Source organism: Sapajus apella, unplaced genomic scaffold, assembly GCF_009761245.1.
Source record: "Sapajus apella isolate SASKATOON/1434 unplaced genomic scaffold, GSC_monkey_1.0 scaffold194, whole genome shotgun sequence".
Taxonomy (NCBI): Eukaryota; Metazoa; Chordata; class Mammalia; order Primates; family Cebidae; genus Sapajus; species Sapajus apella.
In genome coordinates this window covers 581258-596400 of record NW_022437134.1, presented here as the reverse complement: position 1 = coordinate 596400, position 15143 = coordinate 581258, and the positions used below count along the sequence as shown (strand labels likewise).

The window sequence follows — 15143 nt, the reverse complement described above, 5'->3', positions numbered from 1 at the left end:
AGCAAAATGTGAATTTGGGACAGAGCTGTGTGTTCTGTGGGAACCTGGTGCTTACAAGTTTAGCACAAGTTCAACAGGTTTCTGACAGCAACAGGGGAGACTTTACATGAGGGGCTCCACTTTTTTGCTTTTAAACAAGGAAGTTGATTCCCTTGCGATAAGTTTTGCCAACTACATATTCGATGGGCAACAATCTTCGAAGAGAACTATCAGTAAAACTCTAGGAAGAATTTCATTTCAGCCTCAGCTAATGAGACCCGCGAGTGCTTTACACACCAGACAGGACTGGGTATGGAGGGCGTCAGAAGACCGCCCGCTGAAGTCCAGACTTCTCCTCTTCCAAAAGCAAAACTGCTCAAGACTGCAAACCAAAGTTCAGAATGGGAAAATAAAATCCCGATCCACTCAAAGATCACAGGGCCAAAATCTAGGAGAGGCCGCAGGCTGCTGACGAGCAGAAGGCAGGCTCCGCACTTCTCACCAAGTTCTGGAAGTCGGCACCCATCCTGCATGGAGGAACTTTCGCAGATGCCACCTCAGCACGGCCCTCCCACAGGCCACGAGGGCCCGCGGGCGGGGACAGGCTTAAAGGGACAGCAACCCCCTCGGCCGCCCAGCCTTTCATCCAAATTCGGTATTTTTCCGTAATGTATTTTTCATCCACGACCCTGGGGCACGTCCAAACTGCACTCCAGGCCGGAGGAGAGCGGCTCTCCCCACCCCCGACCACGTAGACGGGCATGGGCACCGCGCGGCAGGTGGAGGTGCTGCGGAGCCCCCGTCGCCCAGCCTGCGCCCAGACCCGAGCCCCGCCACCACCTGGGGGGAAGGACACCACCGGCCTCGCAGGGACCCCTGCCCGGGCCGCACAAGGCGCCCCCCCGCTGGCCGGGGCAGCCCGAGCTGGGGGAGGGGGCGCCCCCGCGGGGAGCGGGGGAGGGGAGGGCCGGCCCGCCAACGTCAGCGACCTGGGCGCAGGTCGGCCGCCCCTCCCCCGCCGCGCGGCCAAGGCCCGGGGGCGCCTCGCTGAAGCCCCGGAGGCGGCGGGCAGCCAGGAGCGGCCCGGCGGGACTTGGGAAAGTTTGTGCGCGCCCCTCCGCGCCGCGGTCACGCGCAGAGGGGACTCGGAGCCGGCCCCGGGCCCGGCCTGGAGCCGCCACGCGCGGAGAGCACGACGCCCGTGGGCGGGGGCCGCGGCACCCAGTCCCTCCCCCTCGCGGCCTCCACGTCGGCAGCCCCCGTGCCCTCCCTCCCCGCCCACCCGCGCAGGCCTCCCCAGCCCGGCCACAAGCTCACGCGTGGGTCCCCGCCCGCTGGTCCTGCCGCTCGCTCGCTCGCCCGCCGCGCGGGAGAAGCCGGGACGCTCCGAGGCGCGGCGCCCGGGCCCCGGCTGCTATATAGGGCGGCGGCCCAATCCCGCCCGGACACGTCAGCGCCCCGCCTGCCCCGCCGCCGGGGTCCCCCGCTGTCCCGGGCCGCCCAGCACCCGGGAGGCCCACCCAACTCCAGGCGTGGTTCCGCATCCTTTTTTCGGGTGGAGAAGGCGGTGCCGAGGAGTTGGGAGATTAATCCCCTCTAGAGAGCAGAGGGAGTGCGCCCCGCAAGAGCCCCAGCGTGGAACGACCGGAGACCAGAAAGGGAGCAGGAGGCCGGCTGCTCTGCAAGCAGATGTCACCAGCACCGCCCGCCTCCCCAAAGCCACAGAAGAAAAACCTCGAAGGACGCCCCCGACTCGTCAGCGGACGGCCCCACCGGCCCGAGGTCCGACAGCGCGGTGAGGCTCCCAGGCGGCGCCGGGAGTTCCATCCCTCGTCCTCGCGTCTGTTCCTTATGCCCCTCACTTTTATAAACTATCCCCACTCGATTCCTTGGCGTAATCTTCCCCTAAAGTATAAAACCCCCTTCCTTTCAAGCATGCATTACTTATGGCCCCATCTATAACGTAGGTGCCTACATGCGAAAGAACCGGTGTGTGGCCTCCGCGCCCACGGTGGGCCTGGGCCCGCAGGACTGAGCGGAAGGGAATCCCTACTCTCAGGGGTCTCCACCCTCCGGGAAGGACTTTTCACTTCTGCATCCACTGTGTTTCCTTAGTGATAACTACCACTGTTTCAAGGGTATAAGGTGAGTTGATGAATCTCTAGAGATGTCAGTCCGAACCTCTGGCATAGTTGCGGGTGAGCAGAATCCTGCATAGGGCACAGGTCAGCTACAGGTACCTGCGGACAAGACCGTCCCACACAGGGAAATTGACAGGGGCACACCTAGCCTTACCCAGGGAACGGGGTCACGTCCGCACAGCCTGCAGCCGGCCATGGGTGCTGCTGAGGATGGTGGGAGCTGGGTGAGGGTTGCCAGGAGCAGGAAGCAGGGTCAGAAGTATTTTTTTTGTGTGTGGAACACTGACAGTAAGTGGACAGTGGCAGGGGAGGGGAGATCTACTACAGTTCTGTCTAAAGATGACAATGGTTTGCATTATGGTGGCCAATAATGGATGACATAAATGGCCAGATTTGGTATATATTTGGAAAGTAGCACCAAGAAGTTATTAACCAGATGAGGGGTGTGAACGAAGTTCAGAAAGGCACAGGATCTTGGCCTGAGCAACTCACTGAGGTGGGGAAATTCAAGGAAGACTGGATGGATAAGAGGATGTGATGCCCTGACTGGGCAGGTATGTGCAAGGTCGGGGAGAGGCCCAGGAGCCAGCAGAAACACTAGTGCCCTTCGTGACACCACCTAGAGAGGGGAGCGGAATCACAGAAGGCAGAGAAAATCTGCAGCTGGAGGTAGAGAAGGAGCCAAGGATGGCATTATCAAAGCCATGCTCTAAGTCACCAGCATGGAACTGGGCAGGTGGGCCCTCCCTAAACATGGAAATAGACATTCCCTTGTGTGTCGCTGCTGTGGTTTGTTGGTAACCTTTCCGTGGGGATTAACCTATCAGCAACTAACGCAAGTGTGTTTTGTTGCTGTTTTGTTTTTGAGGGCTCAGCACTGCAGAGGGAGATGGAGAAAGAGTAGGGGGTAGGGATTGGTCCACTGTACCTACTACACAGGAGACCTTAGAGTTAGTTTAAAAAAACACTGTTAGCAGAAGATATTATAAAATCGAATGTTAAGTTTGTGCTATTCACCATCCAGGATGCTTCTGTGCTGGTGCTCACAACCAGCGTTTCCTCCAAGCAAGCTTACTACACTGAAACTAATAAATGGTTCGTAGAGGTGAATTTTAGAAATTCCATGGCTAGCAATATTTAGACCAAATGATGTGTGAACATCGGTCTGTGACATTTGCGTTTTTAGCCCTCAAAGGGCCAGGGGAGAAGTTTGGGTCTGTTCAAGGCAGGAGGTGAGAAGAGATACCCTCCTATTCCATAAAGTCACGATTCCAAAAAAGGTTACACCCTCAACAGAGGATAGGTAGATAAAAAAAAAAAAAAAAGGAGGAAAGTCCACTAGTATAAAGGAGACAATAGGAATGCTTTCTCTGATTACCCTGAGCTGGGAGGTGGAAGCATCTCTTTAGCTGTGGGGACAATGGACCAGTGTAGTACTCTACAACCTTCCCCATTTGTCCAGAAACCCCTAGCCCAAACTGAGAAATTAACAAAACAGAAAGCAATCCCCCTCAGGATAGAATAAACCTCATATCAGGCTAAAAAGGATACGGACAGATCAATGGTAGAGAGGCTAAAAGCCCAAAGCACAAAAAGAGGGAAGGAAGGATTAGAAACAGGATTAGACAGGCCGGGCGCGGTGGCTCATGCCTGTAATCCCAGCACTCTGGGAGGCCGAGTAGGGTGGATCACAAGGTCAGGAGTTCGAGACCAGCCTGACCAACACGGTGAAACACCGTGTCTACTAAAAATACAAAAATTAGCTGGGTGTGGTGGCGCGTGCCTGTAATCCCAGCTACCTGGGAGGCCGAGGCAGAAGAATCGCTTGAACCCAGGAGGCAGAGGTTGCAGTGAGCTGAGACGGCACCAATGCACTCCAGCCTCACCACAGGGCAAGACTCTTGTTTCAAAAAAAAAAAAGCTTAAAATAATTAAGAGGCATAAAGGTGGTGTTAAAAAAAAAATCAAGAGATGGAATAAAGTAAAGAGCTAAGAACCATGGAATGAGAAACTCTAACATATTTCTGTAACTGAAGTTCTAAAAAAAAAAAAAAAGAAGAAAAAATTCCAAGATTTAAAGATACAACATTCTTCCCTCACACCAAAAAAGACGGAGAAGGTACCTAAAAGGATAATTTAAACTAATCCAAACCAAAACACACTACAGTGTAACCTCACAGCACCAAAGACAAGAGTAGACCCTAAAAGTAACTAGAGAGGAAAGACAGGTTACTCATGAAGAATGCTATGAGACCGAGGGCAGACCACTGAAAATAATATGTACCGGAGGATCATGGCTGTCTATAAAGTATGGTAAAAGAAATAACTATTAATTTGGAATCATTTAAGAATTCTTTTTCATTTAAGAATGAGAACTAAAGACATATTCAAAGATAAAGCAACAACTAACTACCAGTAGATCCCTGCTGACAGAACTATAAAAGGACATACTTCAGCAAGAAAATGAAAGCCAGGGACCAGAAAGAATGAATACCGATAAGCCTAGAAAACATGAAACAAGTACTGACCCTATACTAATGTCAACAATAAAATTTGGAGGGAATTAAATTATAGATAGGTACATAAGCAGAATATGCACATACAAAGTAAAATACAAGACAGAATTAAGATGCTTAGGCAACAATGACACTTGAGGTGATGGGGGATATGAAGTTGCAAGGTTTCAAAATTCTTACTATCTGGGGAGAGGCTCGAGATACTAATTTTAGCCCTTGTTGGGAATGAATGTTAAAAATTTAAAGACCATCTAGGAAAAACAAAGAGTTTTTAACATTCAAACTAAATTCTCATTCAAATGGAAGTTATTGGCAATGTTCTACATCTTGGATTAGGTGGTAGGTTCAGCAGTATTCTTTATGATGTACATTATTGTTGGTTACATTACACTGTATTAATAATTATTAAAGAAAAGGGAGGAAATAAGAAAGAATAGGAGGAGAAGTAAAAGAAGCAATGAAAAAGCAAGGTAAATAAAACACAAAACTGATGTGGAATGAATTCAAACACATCAGTACTCCAAATGTGTTAACAGACTAAACTGACCAGTTACAAAGGCGGCTACGAGCAGTTCGGCAGTCCTAAACCACACAGACATCCAGGCTGAATTCAAGGGATGGCATAAGTACTCCAAGCCAATACTAGCCACATGAAAGTTGGTTTTATTATTTTCAGGTAACACAGACTGTAGGATAAAAATCATTATTAAGAACAGAGAAGGTCAAGAATGTAAAAATTCAGTAACTCTGATTACATGTATCTAATAACAGAGCTGCAAAACGTATAAAGTAAAAACTGAAGGTTACTAGGAGAAACTGATATATCCAAGATTAAAAGGTGAGACGAACCCAACTCTCTTGTTAACATAGGTTATGGGATTGGAAAATGTACAGAGGATGCAAACAACACAATTAATAAACCTACTTTATTGAACATATGATTAAAAGTGATACTTAAAAAAACAACAACCACCATAAAACCTGACTAGGAGCTAAAAAAAAATTAAATAGTAAAGAATTAAATCATGGTAACATTCTCAGACCACCACTCAATTAGAGCTCAAAAATTTTAAGAGTCTGTAAGTTTTTTTTTTTTTTTTTTTTTTGAGACGGAGTTTCACTCATGTTACCCAGGCTGGAGTGCAATGGCGCGATCTCGGCTCACCGCAACCTCCGCCTCCTGGGTTCAGGCAATTCTCCTGCCTCAGCCTCCTGAGTAGCTGGGATTACAGGCACGCGCCACCATGCCCAGCTAATTTTTTGTATTTTTAGTAGAGATGGGGTTTCACCATGTTGACCAGGATGGTCTCGATCTCTTGATCTCGTGATCCACCCGCCTCGGCCTCCCAAAGTGCTGGGATTACAGGCGTGAGCCACCGCGCCCGGCCAAGAGTCTGTAAGTTTTAAAACTTGCTTCTAAGTAATTCATTGAACAAGGAAGAAATCTGAAAATATTTTAAATTAAGCCATAAAGCAATTACATATCCCAACTTGTGGGATGAAACAAGAGTGTTGCTTCGAGTTGTAACTTTAAGCCATCCTATTAGTGAAGAGGAAAAAAATAAAATAAGTTAATCCTCCACAACTGACACTAAACAAAGAGATGTATGAATAGGCAATGTTAAGAATTAAAAGGGGTCAAAAACCAGAGCTAAAGTCTCCATTTTAGACTTTGAAAAACCACGTTAAGAAGAATTCTATTGAGAAGAGTAGTGCCAAAAACTAGAAAACAGATGAAATGGGCAAATTGTAGAGAAGTAAGTTACCCAAACTGAGTTAAAAATATCAAGTTTCAATAACCAACCTTTCCCAATCTTCAAAGAAACAAATATAAAAATTACAACAAACAGGCGGGCCTCCAAATGCTTTTGTAAGTAAGCTTTTGAGAGATTATCTCCCACACAAAGCTAGCCGGCTTGGACTCATCACAGACAAGGGTAACAGGAGAAAGGGGTGGGTGAATTTCACCTAGGCACTTAAAGGCCAAAACCAGAAACAATCTCACAAACTGACCCAGAAATAGAAAAAAAAAAAAAAATTATCACGATGAGGTTTGGTCCAGTAATATGGGGTGGTACAATATTAGAAAAACAGATTAACGTAACTCACCACATTAGCAGCATGAGGAGAGAAGATGATCTGATAATTTCAAAAGATTCAAATGGACCAGGCCTGGGTGTTTTATGCCTGTAATCCCAGCACCTCTGGGGGCTGAGGCAGGCAGATACCTCAGGTCGACAGTTCGAGACCAGCCTGGCCAACATGGCCAAACTCTGTCTCTACTAAAAATACAAAAAGCAGCTGGGCACGCCTGCAGTCCCAGCTACTTGGGAGGCTGAGGCAGGAGGATCACTTGAACTCAGGAGGCAGAGGTTGCAATGAAACAAGATCATGCCACTGCACTCTAGCCTACGCAACAGAGCAGGACTCCATCTCAAAAAATAAAAAAAGATTCAAATGAGGAATCTTAACTAATCAGACCATTCCTTATAGCAACTAGGAATATAAGCCAGGGCAGTATGGCAAGAAAAAGAAAGGTATCAGACTTGAAAATGAACCGAAACTGCCAGTATTCACAGACAATGTAACTGTGCTGGTAAAAAAATCCCCAAGAATGTATGCACACACTATTAGTTTTAAACTAATTAAAAGTAAGTTTTCTGGAAACAAAACCAATACACACAATCACACAATCAATTATGTTTTCAAAACACCAGCAAAAAACTATTAGAAATGAATTCAAGCAGGGCGTGGTGCCGCACGCCTGTAGTCTCAGCTGCTTGGTGGGGGGGGCTGAGGCATGAGAATCACTTGAACTCAGGAGGCAGAGGCTGCAGTGAGCAGACACACACCACTGCACTCCAGCCGGAACAACAGAGTAAGTCTCTGTCTCAAAAAAAAAAAAGAAAAGAAAAAAATATATAATTTATAGAGATTATAAAAACCTTTGTCAAAATACAGAAACGACCTAAATAAATAGAGACAGGCCATGGTCATCTAAAGAAAGACTTAATCATGGATAGTAATCCTCCCCTAATTAGACTAGAAATTCAATGCAAATATAACTTAAATCCCAAAAGGTATGTGTGTGTATGGAATTTTACAACCAGATTTTATACAATTTTTATTTATACAAGTTTCCTATATGCAATTTTTATAATCTTGCATTACAAACACTGAATTGGAAAAAAAAATTTACACCATTTTTAGAATATTAAGATATACAATTATATTTATACAACAAAATTTATACAAAAGGTGAAGGACCAAGGACAGCCAATACAACTCTCAAGAAAACGTGGAGGAGGGCTTGCTCTCTCCAGCAGCAGGCTGTACAGCCAACAGTAATTCAGACTGTGGTGCTGGTGCTGGGGACAGACACAGAGCACAAGGGAGCAGAGGAGGGGGCCCAACACGGACACCACAGACACAGACATCGCCTGCCTACCTCAGATGTGGTTGTGTGGATCAGCAGGAAGATGGATGATGCAATCAATGGCTCTGGGAAAACTAGTTATCTACAGAAGGACAGAAAAACAAAGTCCTTATTTCACACCATTCGTAAGCCCTATTAAGGCTTAAGATGCAAATACTCCGAGAGAACAATCCCACTTCTGGAGACGTACTTCAGGAAAAAGCTCTTCCACGTGGGAAGAAGAAAATAGTACAAGAATGCTCACAACTGCACTGCTAAGAATAGTCAACAAATTTTTAAGAACCTAATTGTCAAAGGATAAACTGAGGTACACAATTTCTGCCACCTATTCCTCTCTTTGCTTTAATTACATGACAGGAACTCACTGAAGTGACGCCATGCTAAGGGGTGAGGAGCAGCAGCAGACCAGGGCTCCCTTCCGAGGCTGTGGGAGCAGAGCTGTGGAGGACAGGCACCCACCACTTGCTCAGGAGCACTGTCCCTTGCAGGAAGTTATTAGCACCACGGGATGGGAGCCAAGTTTAGCACAATTTACACTCCCATACTGAGTGTGGTGGTCAAAGTCAGGTCAAAGAAATGTTTTCATCCCATTTGACAGCTGAAGATTTAAAACTGTATGTGGCTCATGTTACATTTTTATTAGCATAAACTAGTTTTATAATTAAGCTTATTTATACTTACTTTAACTTGACTTGTAGCACATTCTAATAAGGAACAACTTTGCTTTTGCTCACATCTATTTACTACTGATACATCACAGTGTGTATTATTACATTCAACTCCCAGGCCTAAAACAAAGCAGCAGGAAAGTTCAGATAGAGGAAAGAAGCACCGCAGCCTGGGGTTTCTTGTAGATTTGCCTTGTTCTTTCTCCACTAACTAATTCTGTCAGTTTCACTACTTTTCAGGAAGTAACAGAAAAGGTAACTTAGTATATTTTTCAGTGACACTGTTCTCTGGCTTACTTCTTTGATTCATGTATTTCTAGGTAAGGTGAAAATATGGAACTTATGTTTTATCAGAGTCATTGCAGGTACCTATAATGAGAACAAATTATATAAAGAACAGCAAACTTGTTGCCAGGATACCTGCTTTCAGAATCTTGCTCAGATAAAATTTGGGTCACGTTGGCTAGTTGTTTAAGATCTCAACTTTTGCAATTCACAATTGTAAGCTTTTGGGGCCTTTTCTGCATGTTCTTAAAAAGATCAAGGAAAACGATATCTAAAAGAACCTGCCCTTAGCAGGTATCTCACTGTTTGGGAATGCTCACATTTAATTCCATCAAACTCACCACCTTCCACTAAATTAATTTTACAAATACAGAAATAATCAGCACATATTTATACAGCCGAGTAAAGAATAATATTTACTTAGAGCCTAACTAAGGAACATGTGTCAGATAACTACAATTTATATTTTCTTTCTTAAAAAAGAAGACGGGGGCTGGGCACAGTGGCTCACACCTATAATCCTAGCACCTGGGCCGAGGCGGGCGGATCACCTGAGGTCAGGAGTTTGAGACCAGCCTGGCCAACATGGTGAAACCCCATCTCTACTAAAAATACAAAAATCGGCCAGGCGTGGTGGCATGCACCTGAAATCCAGCAGGGGGCTGAGGCAGGAGAATCACCTGAACCCAAGAGGCGGAGGTTGCAGTGAGCCTAGATGGCACCACTGTACTCCAGCCTGGGCAACAGAGTGAGACTCTGTCTCACAAAAAAAAAAAAAAAAATTGCCGGGCATGGTGGCAGGTGCCTGTGATCCCAGCTACTTGGGAGGCTGGGGTGGGAAACTACTTGGGCCTGCGAGGTGGGGGCTGCACTGAGTTGAGAGGAGTTGGAGCGCCACTGCACTCCAGGCTGGCTGACTGAGTGAGACCCTGTCTCGAAAAAATAATAAAAAGAGGGCGGGACAAATGTTAGGTCCAAAAGAATAAATTAATGGATTTTCATAGAAATGAAACAGATGACTCTTTGAGCGGTGCTGGCCACATGTTGCTACCGCCTTTAGACATGGCTAGTTTAAAATGATATGTGCTGTAACTCTAAAATACACATCAGATTTTCAAGATTTAGTACAAAAAAATATAATGAAAAACATTATTAGTTTTAAGATGAATTACGTGTAAAATGATAGTATCTTATATTGGGTGAAACAATACTAACTTCACTTGTTTATTTTTATATTGTTAAGGCTGATGTTGGAAAATCTTAGGTCATATGTGGCTCTTATTTTTATTGAACAAAGTGCTACACAGTGCATTTTCAAACCAAAGCTCAACTATAAACTGACAAGGGAGCTTTTCTCATTAGTAAACTTTACGTAACAACCGTAAGGGGAAAAAAACTCAAATCACGTGTTACAAATCTTTTGTGTTTAATGAATAAATTTACATTGGGTAAAAGTGCAAAATGTGTCTTCCCAGTCACGAAAGTGTCTCTTCGACCGCAAACGCAAACGCGGCACACGCGCAAGCTCAGAGATTTCTGGGGAGAGAGGAGCGCGGGAAATTGACAGTATTTCTTCAAGGACTCTAATAACCCATTTTAAAAAAATGGGCAAAAGATACAAGCAGACCCTTTATGGAAATATTTATTCAATTTGTATTTTAAAATGCAAGTAAAAAGTAGGATAAGATTCTACATTTCTTCTCAGTTTGGCAAAAATAAGATCTGATGACTCAAAAAAGGTTTGAGAAAACAGTGGCTGCAGGGTAACTGGTGTGATCTCTTTGGAGAGCACACGTAATTGATTATACACTGAGATTTAAAATATCAATATTCTTTGATCTAGCACTGCTCATTTCTAAGAATTTCTCACACATGTGCCCAAAGATAGAGACTCACCTCAGCTTACTATGCTTCTCTTACTTGGGTTTTTTAGACATTGTTTCTTACAAGTTGAAGGTTTTGTCAACTCTGTAGGTCCTTCCAAGCCATTCTTCCAACAACACATTTTGGTAATTCTAGCAAGAGTTCAAACTTCTCCATTGTCATTATATCTGTTATGGCGATCTGTGATCCTCGACGTTACTACTTCAGTTGCTTTGGGGTGCCATGAACCGCGCTCACACAAGGCAGAGAACTGACTGTTTCTTGTGTTCTGACTGGTCATTCCTATCTCTCTCCCTCTCTTCAGGTCTCCCAATCCTTAGACATAACATTGAAGGGAAATCAATTAATAACCCAACAGTTGCTTCTAAGTGTCCAAGTGAAGGGAAGAGTCACATCTCATGTTAAATCAAAAGGTAGAAATGATTAAAAAGGCATGTGAAGAAGACATGTTAAAAGCTCAGATAGGCCAAAAGCGAGGCCTCTTGCACCAAACAGCTAAGCTATGAATGCAAAGAAAAAAGGCTGAAGGAAAACTGCTACTCCACTGAACTAACAAATGGTAAGAAAGAGAAACAGCCTCATTGCTGATAAGGAGAAAGTCTGAGTGATCTGGCTAGAAGATTAAACAAGTCTCAACATTCCTTTAAACCAAAGCCTAATCCAGAGCAAGGCCCTAACTCTCTTCAATTCCATGAAAGCTGGGAGGGCTGAGGATGCTGCAGGAGAAAATGTCTCAAGCTAGCAGAGGTTGGTTCATGAAGTCTAAGGAAAGAACTCATCTGTCTAACATAAAGTACAGGGTGGAGCAGCAAGTGCCAATGGAGAAGCTGCAGCAAGTCATGAAGATTTAGCTCAGTTAACTGATGAAAGTGGCTGCACTGAACAGGTTTTCAGTATAAATGAGACAGCGTTACAGTACAAGAAGATGCCATCTATGATAGCCAGGTGGCTTTAAGTCAAGGCCTGACATCAAAGCTTCAAAAGGCAACTGACTCTCTTGTTAGAGGCTAGTTAGCAGTCAGAGACGTTACTTTAAAGCCCATGTTCTGGCCGGGCGCGGTGGCTCATGCCTGTAAACCCAGCACTTTGGAAGGCCGATGCTAGTGGATCATGAGGTCAAGAGATCGAGACCATCCTGGCCAACTTGGTGAAACCTCATCTTTACTAAAAACACAAAAATTAGCTGGGCGTGGTGTTGCACGCCTGTAGTTCCAGCTACTCAGAAGGCTGAAGCAGGAGAATCATTTGAACCAGGGAGGCAGAGGTTGCAGTGAACCGAGATCGCGCCACTGCACTATAGCCTGGTGACAGAGAAGGACTCCATCTCAAAAAAGAAGGGGGAAAATAAAAAAGCCAATGTTCATTTTCCATTTTGAAAATCCTAGGGCTCTGAAGAATTACACTAAATATACTTTGCCTGTGCTGTATAAATGAAACAATAAAGCCTGGGTGACAGCACATCTGTTTACAGAACCATTTACTGAATATTTAGGCTCACTGTTGAAATGTACTGCCCAGAAAGACTCCTTTGAAAACATTACTGCTTACTGACAAAGCATCTGGTCACCCGAGAGTTCTGATGGTGATGTACAAGGAGGTTAATGTTCTCATGCCTGCTAACACAACAGCCTTTCTGCAGTCAGTGGGTCAAGGAGTTATCGCAACTTTCAAGTCTTATTATTGAAGAAACACATTTTGCAAGGCTATAGCTGCCATAGATAGTGATTCTTCTGATGGATTTGGGCAAAGTCAACTGAAAATCGCCTGTAAAGGACTCACCATTCCAGATGCCATTAAGAACATTTGTGATTCATGAGAGGAAGTTAAAATATCAACATTCAAGAGAGTTTGGAATAAGTTGCTTCCAACACTCATGGATGACCTTGAGGGGTTCTAGACTTCAGTGGAGAAAGTAACTGCAAATGTGGCAGAAACAGCAAGAGAACTCGAATTACAAGTGGGGCCTGAAGATGGGGCTGAATTGCTGCAATCTCACGATAAAATGTGAACAGATGAGGAGTTGCTTCTTATGGATGAGCAGAGAAAGTGGTTTCCTAAGATAGAATCTACTCAGGAAGTAAATGCTCAGTGAAAATGTTGTGAGCATTGTTGAAATGACAACAAAAGATCTAGAATATTGCACAAACTTAGTTGGTAAAGCAGTGGCAGTGTTTGAGAGGATTGATTCCAATTCTGAAAGTAGTTCTATTGTGGGAAAATGCAATCAAATAGCATCACGTGCTACAGAGAAATCTTCTGTGGAAGAGTCAATCAATGCAGCAAACTGCATTGTTGTCTTATTTTAAGAAACTGCCAGTCACCCCAATATGTAGCAATCTCCACTCTTATCGGTCAGCAGCCATCAACATCAAGGCAAGACCTTTCAGCAGCAAAAAGATTAGGACCTGCTGAAGGCTCAATGATCATCAGCATTTTTTTTTCTTGGGATGGAGTCTCACTCTGCTGCCTGGGCTGGAAGATCATGAGCATTTCTTAACCAATATTTTATTATTACTATTTTTTGAGATGGAGTCTCATTCTGTTGCCCAGGCTGGAGTGCAGTGGTGCAGTTTCAATCTTGGCTTACTCTGACCTCCACCTCCCGGGTTCAGGCAATTCTCCCGCCTCAGCCTCCCGAGTAGCTGGGATTACAAGTGAGCTCCACCACACCCAACTAATTTTCATATTTTTAGTAGATATAGGGTTTCACCATGTTGGCCAGGCTGGTCTCAAACTCCTCAACTCAGGTGATCGGCCTGGCTTGGCCTCCCAAAATCCTGGGATTACAGGCTGAGCCACTGCACTCAGCCTTAACCGATACTTTAAAATTAAGGTGTACACACTGTTTTTCTAGACGTGTTACAGCTTTTATATGTGCTGGGAAATGTAAAACGCATGTGACTTGCTTTATTGGGATGTTAGGCTTTCTTGCAGTGGTATCACAAACCTGCAATGTCTCTGCAGTGTGCCTGATGTAGACTGTAGCATTTTTGTAGAATCAAAAGATTAAACATTTGCATTGGTTCTGTACCGGACTGGGTAAACAAATGATGGTAGAGCACAAAACACTATCACTGACCTCCATGAATGACCAAATCTCCACCCCGACAGTAAAATACTAATTGATGCCATGAGCAGAGCACCATCTAGTGTGCCCTCAACATCAGCCCCGTCGGTGATGATGTATGCTTAGTAAGACTCAGTTTCACTTGCTCTGAAACCTGTTTATGCCAGTTTTGCTTGTTAATATAATTACATTTAGAAATAATTTGAAATAATGAAAGCGTGAACAGAAATGTATCTATGAATATTAAATTTACCACACCGAAATTTTAAGAAAAACAAGTTGCCTTAAAAAAATTATGGCTCACCAGGTGCAGTGGCTCACGCCTGTAATCCAAGCACTTTGTGAGGCCAAGGCGGGCAGATCATGAGGTCAGGAGTTTGAGACAAGCTTGGCCAACAAGGTGAAATCTCTTCTCTACTAAAAGACGAAAATTAGCCAGGCATGGTGGTGGGCACCTGTAATCTCAGTTACTCAGGAGGCTGAGGCAGGAGAATCGCTTGAACCTGGGAGGCGGAGGTTGCAGTGAGCCGAGATTGTGCTACTGCACTCCAGCTTAGGTGACAAGAGCAAGATTCTGTAAAAAAAAAAAAAAAAAAAAATTATGGCTGGGCACGGTGGCTCACGCCTGTCATCCTACCACTTTGGGAGGCCAAGGCAGAAGGATCACTTGAGGCCAGGAGTTTGAGACTAGCCTGGGCAACAAAGTGAGACCTCATTCCTTAAAAAATAAAAACAATTAGCTTATGTCTGTAATTCTAGCTACTCAGGAGACTGAGGCAGAAGGATCACTTGAGCCTAGTTTGAAGCTGCTGTGAGTTATATGATTGTGCCACAGCACTTCAGCCTGGGAAGAGCAAGATCTGTTTGTTTCAAAGAAAAAAATCAATTAGGAAGAAAATCTTTAAAATCTCAGAGAATCCTACATTCTTATTGTTTTATGAGTTTCTTAAATTTTTGTTCCACTTAAAGGAAATAAACGCTGAAAATCCTAGAAGACATATTATGAATTTCATTTACATAAGAAGAAAACGTGGCCAGGCATGGTGGCTCATGCCTGTAATCCCAGCACTGTGGGAGATGGGGGTGGGCAGATCACTTGAGCTCAAGAGTTCAAGACCAACCTAGGCAACATGGTCTAAAAGGAAAATAAATCTTGGAGCCCCCAAA

The 15143-nt window shown here is 44.6% G+C and overlaps 1 protein-coding gene across 8 annotated transcripts in view; it reads right to left on the bottom strand.

Annotated features, from left to right (window-relative positions):
• Nucleotides 1–15143, bottom strand: part of HDLBP (high density lipoprotein binding protein) — an 86089-nt gene that overhangs the window by 41851 nt on the left and 29095 nt on the right. For 2 of the 8 annotated variants that reach the window (XM_032269510.1, XM_032269506.1), the window contains exon 1: nucleotides 1297–1367. The exons of the other annotated variants lie outside the window; for them this stretch is intronic. The gene's annotated coding sequence lies outside the window, so the exon portion shown is untranslated. Of the gene's footprint in view, nucleotides 1–1296; nucleotides 1368–15143 lie in introns of those variants that run through there. 8 annotated transcript variants of the gene reach the window in all.